At 37.9% G+C, this 9157-nt stretch overlaps 1 pseudogene; it reads left to right on the top strand.

Annotated features, from left to right (window-relative positions):
* The first annotated feature begins 1033 nt into the window (after nucleotides 1-1033).
* Nucleotides 1034-2481, top strand: LOC110141719 (small ribosomal subunit protein uS10m pseudogene; annotated as a pseudogene).
* The last annotated feature ends 6676 nt before the right edge of the window (nucleotides 2482-9157 follow it).

The following is a 9157-nucleotide window of genomic DNA, read 5'->3' as shown; positions in this document are numbered from 1 at the left end:
TGGTTACCCAGAGGAGGGGGCGGGGTGATCGCAGGACAGCTGTCCCAGAGGGAGGGGTATACATGCATGTGTATGTGTATACGTGTGTGTGTATGTGTATATGTATATGTGTGCATATGTATGTGTATGTGTATATGTATATGTGTGCATATATGTGTGTATGTGTATATGTGTGTATGTGTATATGTCTGTGTATGTGTGCATGTATGTGTATATGTATGTGTGTATATGTATGTGCATGTGTATGTGTATATGTATGTGTATATGTATATGTATGTATGTGTATATATGTGTATGTGTATGTGTATATGTATGTGTATATGTATATGTATGTATGTGTATATGTGTGTATGTGTATGTGTATATGTATGTGTGTATATATGTATATGTGTGTATGTGTGTGTATGTGTGCATGTATGTGTATATGTATGTGCATGTGTATGTGTATATGTGTGTGTGTATGTATATGTATGTGTATTTGTACAGCTGATTCACATTGTTGTGCAGCAAAAACTGGCACAATGTTGTGAAGCAATCATACTACAATTTAATAAAAAGACTAATGTGCTCAAAGATACCTAAATAAAGAAATAAATGTCCTAAAAAAGGAATGAATTGTGTATTAGCTTCCCTTAAACACAATAATTTCCTAAAGCAACAGAATGGAGATAGAATATAAATAATAAGATGTGTTATACTGAACCTTCAGTATCCTGGTCATCTGATACGAACAGACAACTCATTGGAAAAGTCCCTGGTGCTGGGAAAGACTGAGGGCAGAAGGAGAAGAGGGCATCAGAGGATGAGATGGCTATGGCATCACCAGTGCAATGAATAGGAACTTGGGCAAACTCCAGGAAATGGTGAGGGACAAGGAGGACTGGTGTCCTGCAGTCCATGGGGCCACAAAGAGTCAGACACAACTGGGCAACTGAACAACAAGTAAAAAATGTACATGGCAGTAGCCTCGGAATTTTCCATTCAGTCACCTTTTGGTAGAAAACTTATTCTTGTTAAAAAATATAGAGGAGAGGGAACGGCAAGATGGCGGCGCGAGCTGTGTTTGCGGCCCTGGGCCGGCTTCTCTGGCAGGGTTCAAGAAATTTTTCTGTAAGCAGCTCTAGGAGCAGTATACCAAAAACGATGGCTTTCTTCTCAGCACCAGTATGAAGTGGGTACAGTTTTCAAACCTACACGTTGATGTTCCCAAGGATTTGACCAAGCCTACGATAACCATTTCTGATGAACCGGACACATTATATAAGCGCCTATCAGTTTTAGTAAAAGGCCATGATAAGGCTGTATTGGACAGTTACAAATATTTTGCAGTGCTTGCTGCTAAAGAACTTGGTATCTCTATTAAAGTACATGAACCTCCAAGGAAAATAGAGGGATTTACTCTTCTCAAATCAGTGCATATTTTCAAGAAGCACAGAGTTCAGTATGAAATGAGAACACTTTACAGATGTTTAGAGTTAGAACATCTCACTGGAAGTACAGCAGATGTCTGCTTGGAATATATTCAGCGAAACTTACCTGAAGGAGTTGCCATGAAAGTTACAAAGACAAGATTAGAACAGTTACCAGAACACATCAAGAAGCCAGTCTGGGAAACAACACCGGAGGAAAAAGGAGACAGCAAGACATAAAGTCCCGCAGTGACCACTTGTGCCAGGATGTGGAGTGAACCTGTCAAGTGCAGGGACCCTCCACCGAGGACTACTTCAAGTCTACCCGACTGCTCTCCTGAGGCCACAGGGCCTGATCAGTGGAACGCAAGGATCAGAACTTTACGATACCCTGGACTGTTTTACAAGAACGACTTTATCTGTTCTGTTATAAGACGCATATATTTCAGTTCTGATTTTTAAAAATATGAGCAAACCAAAAAAAAAAAAAAATATATGAGCAAACCATTTGGACTACTCTGTGCCAAAACAGTCAAATTTACATTTTGTTATTTCACTATTGTTTAGTTATTAGTTTGTACTGATTGTGATTTCTGTCTTTTCATTCATCTAAAAATGAGTGTTCCACATACTCATCACACACATTTTTTTCTTTTGAGGGACCTAGAAGGAACCTTTGGTTAATTAAACACTGAGCAGTTCGAGTTTTTGATACCTACCTTATTAGTGTAGGCTGGCATATGATAGTTTGGGATGGTGAGCTCCAAGTTTTGCCCCATGTAAGCATTACATTCTTAAAAATGGATGTACTTTGCAGCAGATCAAGCATGTTTGTGACTTGCACTGAACCCCTCTGGGGCTGCCTAGAAGGGTCACTGTAATGGCATTTGAGCTCTCGAGAAATCACTGACTATTGGTTCATTCATCCTGTAATTCATTTATTCAGTAAGCTTTTCTTTTGTTAGCTTTGCACCCAGTACTGTAGTAAATACCAAAAATTGAATAGCAATAATGGCTTTCAAAAATTGTGCAAGGTACAAATAAATACTTTTCCTTATTAAGTTAAAAAAAATATATAGAAAAATACAAAGAATAATATAACAAATACCCATAATACAGACTTTGTTTTTGTTTGATCAGCCTTACTGAAGGGCAATTTATATAAACTAAATAAATAGCACATATCTTAAGTCTAGAGTAAATTTGAATTTTGATAAATGTAATACATCTGTGTAACAATCCACCCCAATCAAGCTCTAAAACATGTCCATCACCTGGAAAATCCCCTCATGCTCCTGTGTAGGCAGTCTACTCCTCACCCAAACAAATACTGATCTGATGTCTATCATTGTAGATTACTTGTACCAACTCAAAAAATTCGATTAAATGAAATCTATAGGATATGTTATTTTCTGTCTGGCACACTTTGCTCAGTATTTATCCATGTTGTGCATATATCAGAATTTTATTTTATTTTTTTGCTGAGTTGTATTTCATTGTTCAAAGCCTAACATATTCCATTGTTCAAAGATACCACAATTTATTTATCCATTCTTCTGGCTTGTCTCCAGCATTTGACTATTACAAATAAAATTGCCATAAGCATGTAAAAATCTTTTATGGACATAAATTTTTATTTTTCTTGTAGAAATACCCATGAGACAAATTTCAAGTTTGTAGAATAGATGTTTAACTTGATAAGAAATGGTTAAACTGTTTTCCTAAGTGGTTGTCAAATACATACTCACACCAACAGTGTATGAGATATCCAGTTTCTCCATAGTCTTGACAACAGTTGGGATTGTCAATACTTTAAAATTTATCATTCTAGTGGGTATGTAGTAATAAATAATGTTTTTAATTCACATTTGCTTCATGACTAATAATGCTGAACATCTTTTTGTGGGTTCAGTGGCTTATTACTCAGCTCAAGTTGTCATAACAAAACCATGGATTGGGTGACTTAAACAACAAATACTTTATTTCTCACTATTCTGGAGGCTGAAAGTCTGAGATAAAGATGCCAGCCTGGTTGGGTTCTGGTGAGGACTCTTTTCTTGGCTTGCAAACAGCCAACTTCTCATGGTGTTCTTACAGTGGAGGGGACCAGGAGTGGGAGAGGGAGAGAGACAGGATGTTCTCTAACATGTCTTCTGATAAAGGCACTGACCTCTTCAGACTAGAGTCTTGCCCTCATGACCTCACTAACCATATTACCTCCCAAAGTTTTCATTTCCAACAACCATCACATTGAGCATTAGGACTTCAAAGTACAAAGTTTGGAGGAACTACAAACATTCAGTCCATAACATTGCCCTTTCTTACAAGTACTATATTGAACTGTCTATTCAAGTCTTGCTTGTTTTTGTGTTGATTTGTCTGTCTTCTTCTTATTTAATTGTAATAGCTATTTGTATATTTTAGAGAAAAAATCCTTCATCAGTCATATTTACTGCAAATACTTTCTCTTGCCTGAGGAGACAAACTCCAAAAAAATATTGCTAAGACTTTTGTCAAACAACGTACTGTCAGTGTTTTCTTCTAGAAAATATTGTTTCTAGCCTTAAATTGGGGCCTTTGATTCATTTCAAGTTTATTTTTGTATATGGTATAAGAAAATGTTCTAATTTCATTAATTTACAAGTAGCTGTTCAATTTTCCCAGCACCACTGACTGAAAATACTATCTTTTCCTCATTGTATACTTTTACCTTCTATTCATGGATCAATTAACTATATGTATATGGGTCTATTTCTGAGCTCCCTATTGTGTTCCAATGATTTTGTGTCTGTTTTTGTGTCAGTAACAGACTGTTTAGATTACTGTCGCTCTATATTATAGGCTGAAATCAGGAAGCATAATATCTTCATCATTGTTCTTTTCCCATCAAGATCACTTTAGCTGTTCACAGTCTTTCATGGTTCCATAGAAATTTCAGAATTATTTGTTCTAGTTCTGTGAAGGATGTCGTAGGTATTTTGATTGCATTAAACCAGTATATTGCTTTGGGTAGTATGGACATTTTAGCAATACTCTAAATTCATGAACATGGGACATCTTTCCATTTCTTTGTATTATCCTCAACATCCTTTGTCAATGTTTTACAGTGTTCAGAGTATAGACCTTTCATCTCTTTGTTTTCACATAGTATTGAAAGGCCTAGCAATAGCATTCAGACAAGAAAAAGAAATTAAAAGCATCCAAATTGGAAAGGAAGGAGTAAAACTGTCACTATTTGCAAATGACATGATACTATATACAGAAAACTCTAAAATCTCTCTCAAAGAGCCATTAAAACTAATAAATGAATTAAGTAAGCCTGCAGGATACAAGTATATACACATAAATCTGTTGTTCTTCTGTACACTAATAATGAACAGTAAGAAAGGGAAAGCAAGAAAACAGTTCTGTTAAAAATAGATTCAAAAAGAATAAAATACCTAGGAATAAACTTAGCCTACACATTTTCTTAATGATATCTTGTCTAGAGGAGTAGTTTTAAATTTGATCACATACATTTAACCCTTTTTTTATTTTTAAAAAGTAATGCTTTTGGGTCATAGCTATGAAACACTGTTTATCCCAAGGTCATGAAGATTGTCCTCCATATCTTCTAGAAGTGTTAAATTTTTAGCTTTTCTGTTTAAGTCTAGACCTAATTTGAGTTAAATTTTGTATATGTCATGAAATAAGGACTGAATCTAATAAGTCAATGCATTTGACATGGGTGAGACAGTCAATAAATTTAAATTCTAGAATTATTACTTTTAGCATTTAAGAACATTAAATGCTATTTATATTAAAAGCTATATCAAATGTTATTTGATATTAAATACTATTTGATAATATTAAGGATAGTAAATGCTATTTGCAGTTGAGCTATTTCAAATCCTAAAAGATGATGCTGTGAAAGTGCTATGTTCAATATGCCAGCAAATTTAGAAAACTCAGCAGTGACCACAGGACTGGAAAAGGTCAGCTTTCATTCCCATCCCAAAGAAAGGCATGCCAAAGAATGCTCAAACTACAGCACAATTGCACTCATCTCACACGCTAGTAAAATAATGCTCAAAATTCACCAAGCCAGGTTTCAACAGTACATGAACCGAGGACTTCCAGATATTCAATCTGGATTTAGAAAAGGCAGAGGAACCAGAGATCAGATTGCCAACATCCATTGGATCACTGAAAAAGCAAGAGAGTTCCAGAAAAAATATCTACTTCTGCTTGATTGACTATGACAAAGGCTTTGACTATGTGGACCACAACAAACTTTGGAAAACTCTTAAAGAGATGGGAATACCAGACCACCTGACCTGCCTCCTGAGAAATTTGTATGCAGGTCAGGAAGCAACAGTTAGAACTGAACATGGAACAACAGACTGGTTCCAAATCAGGAAAAGAGTATGTCAAGGTTTGTATATTGTCACCCTGATTATTTAACTTATATGCAGAATACATCATAAGAAACACTGGGCTGTGTGAAGCACAAACTGGCAATCAAGATTGCTGGAAGAAATATCAGTAACCTCAGATATGCAGATGACACCACCCTTATGGCAGAAAACAAAGAAAAACTAAAGAACCTCTTGAAAATGAAAGAGGAGAGTGAAAAATTGGCTTAAAACTCAACATTCAGAAAACTAAGATCATGGCATCTGGTCCTTTCATGGCAAATAGATGGGGAAACAGTAGAAACAGTGGCAAACTTTATTTTTCTGGGCTCCAAAATGACTGCAGATGGTGACCACAGCCATGAAAGAAAAAGACGCTTGCTCCTTGGAAGAAAAGCTATGACCAACCTAGACAGCATATTAAAAAGCAGAGATAATACTTTGCTAACAAAGGTCTGTCTAGTCAAGGCTATGGTTTTTCTAGTAGTCATATGTGGATGTGAGAGTTGGACTATAAAGAAAGCTGAGTGCTGAAGAATTGATGCTTTTGAACTGTGGTGTTGGAGAACACTCTTGAAAGTCCTCTGAACTGCAAACAGACCCAACCAGTCCATCCTAAAGGAAATCAGTCCTGAATAGTCATTAGAAGGATTGATGCTGAAGTTGAAACTCCAATACTTTGGCCACCTGATACGAAGAACTGACTCATTGGAAAAGACCCTGATGCTGGGAAAGATTGAAGGCAGGAAGAGAAGGGGATATCAGAGGGTGAGAGAGTTGGATGATCACCAAGTCAATGGACATGAGCTTGAGTAAACTCCAGGAGCGGCTATGGACAGGAAGGCCTGGTGTGCTACAGTCCATGGGGACGCAAAAAAGTAGGACACAACTGAGGGACTGAACTGAACTGAAGGATATTAAAAGCTATAGATGCCCATTTACTGCAAAAGACTAGGAAAATTTACATACACTAAGGGGGGAAGAAAGCACAATGGAGCACTCAACAAAGCAAAAAGTGTTTTCCTTGCAAGAAGCCTGCCTTAATTGGCAGAGTTGGTGGCTAGAGTGATGCTCTCAGGTTTCCACTAAACTCTCCTGGCTCACCCCCAAGAGAGCCTGCAGAGTTCCCATACAGAAGAGCTCAGTTCTCCACATCTGTCTCTGCCCAAGGTCATTCTCTGACTATATCAAGCTAGGCTAGAAAGTCTCAGATGGAGGGTAACAACTCAGGATCAACCCTCAACACAAGGGGAGCCAGAGTTGGTGGACACATGCCCCAGATGCTACACCCTCCAAGGGACAATTTTCAGTTGTGTTTTTCACAGCAATCCAGAGGGTCCAAGAAGGATGGGGCCCTACAGAGGTGTTCTGTTCCTCACATCCTTTATTGGCTTTCTTCCCTTTCCTCTCTCACTTTCCGGGCTCCCTCTGTGTGCTTTCTGGGATCCACTCCCAAATAATCTACTTGGACCAAAATTCTTTTCTGATGTCTGTGTTTGAGCAATCTCGACTAAAACAGAGGATGATCTCAGAAATGCAATGCTCTGGACACATATGAGCGCTTCCAATGAAAGGCAACCCTCTCTGGAGAAAGAAATACAGGAAGGAGAGACCAATCCATTCCAAATCAAGGACCAAGAGTAGAAATAAAATAGAGAGATAGTCACTCAAGGTAGTTTTTGTTCCCAAACCCTCCATGTTATCACACCGTTAGGGCTAAAGAGTCTTTGTTCTGGAAACCTCTTAGCCAAGTGTTTCAAGGCCCTTGGCAAAACACCTTGCTCAAGGTAGCAGTCTCACAATATAGTGGAGTAATGTCTGGGTTGTACCTGCTTCTTTTCCACAGGCCACAAGCCATAAACCAGAGGAGAGTGGACATCATCTCAAGTATAACAATTTTGCAATACAGACAGTTTTCTTTGAAAGGGCTCTACAAACATCTCTCACTTGGGAACTTCAATAGAAGATAATTACTCTTTTCTGCCTCATAATATATATTAAAAATGTTCAAATGTGGCTTACCAGGGATTTCTGCCAAATATTTTTAGGCACCAGATCCAGCTTTACTTAATTTTATATGGCCTGCTTAGTCTATTACAAAATATCCTTTCATGCAGTATGAATTTGCTAAATAAGCGAAAATATATTCCTTTCTATTAAAACCCCAATTGAAAAAGCCTACAAGGAGACTTTTATCCCCAGACCTATCTCATGAGGAGATAGCCACTGAAAAGAGATAGAAAGCCTCTTGAGATGTTATATACTTTTCTAAGTTGTCATGACTACCCTAAAACAAAATCAAATATGACCATCACCTTCCAAGAAAGGCCACATACATAATAAGAAGGCTGTTTTCAGATAAACAATGTACTTGATTACCACCCGGGCACACAATATCTCAACCACTATGTCTCATGGCCTTTTCTGTTTTTATGAGTTTATGCCAACACTAGTAACAAGCACAAACGCCTGTGCAAAACTCTGCATTTGTTGGAGTGTTTGTGTTGGCTTCCTTAAAATCGGCTGATTTCCAAATCTCATTCTCCACCCTACCTTAGTTATATTTATACTGTTGTGCAGAACAAACTGGGATCGGTATTTAAATGTGAAATGCTTTGTGACCATTTGTGCAAAGTTCTTTATCGGGGTCTCGCACATTAACGCCCTTCACAATTGACCCACAAGCCGATTGTTTCACACGCCATTTCCACGGGACTGCTTTCACGCACTCCCAGCCCTGTTTTTACTTTTCTTAGCTTTCCTGGACAATCAAAAGGAAGTAGAACCCAGCCGGCTCGCTGAAAGCTGGAACTGCCCCTTGTCTCCTCCTACCTTCTGTCTCGGGTTTTGTTATTCTGCTTCTTTTTTTTTCCATCATTTTTGGTAGTGGAGCCAGACTATATAGCTACAATCTCTTGATCCTCATGTCTGCAGTTTTTCCCTTCTGGCTCAGAGTCAATTGAAGACTCACTGTGATCAGTCCCATGAAGCCAAACCCTGCCACCTTGTTTTCAATGGAATTTTGTTCTCTGTTGTTGATTTACAAAAGCAATGCAAAGGGATATGTATGTGTATAGTGGTAGTGGGAGGTGGTAAGGCTGGGGGCAGGGCAGGGATAAAACCCCTCTTTCTTAAAGTAATGGAAACATCCCACTTAGGAAACGTAAATGTTCTCATGCCTTTTTAATTTGGGGATTGCTTTGACTTACAGGTCACAGGGTTCCACACAATTTACTTCCCTCTTCTCAATTTTTTTTTTTTTTTTTTAAGAAAAGGGTTGCAATCTGAACAAATTGAAGCAGAATAGGCTTCCTGTGCCCACGGCACTTTATTTGAAATAATGTTTCATGAGGT

The sequence above is a fragment of the Odocoileus virginianus genome, chromosome 9, assembly GCF_023699985.2.
Source record: "Odocoileus virginianus isolate 20LAN1187 ecotype Illinois chromosome 9, Ovbor_1.2, whole genome shotgun sequence".
NCBI lineage: Eukaryota > Metazoa > Chordata > Mammalia > Artiodactyla > Cervidae > Odocoileus > Odocoileus virginianus.
The sequence above is the reverse complement of the archived record's forward strand: the minus strand, read 5'-3'. Positions and strand labels throughout refer to the sequence as shown.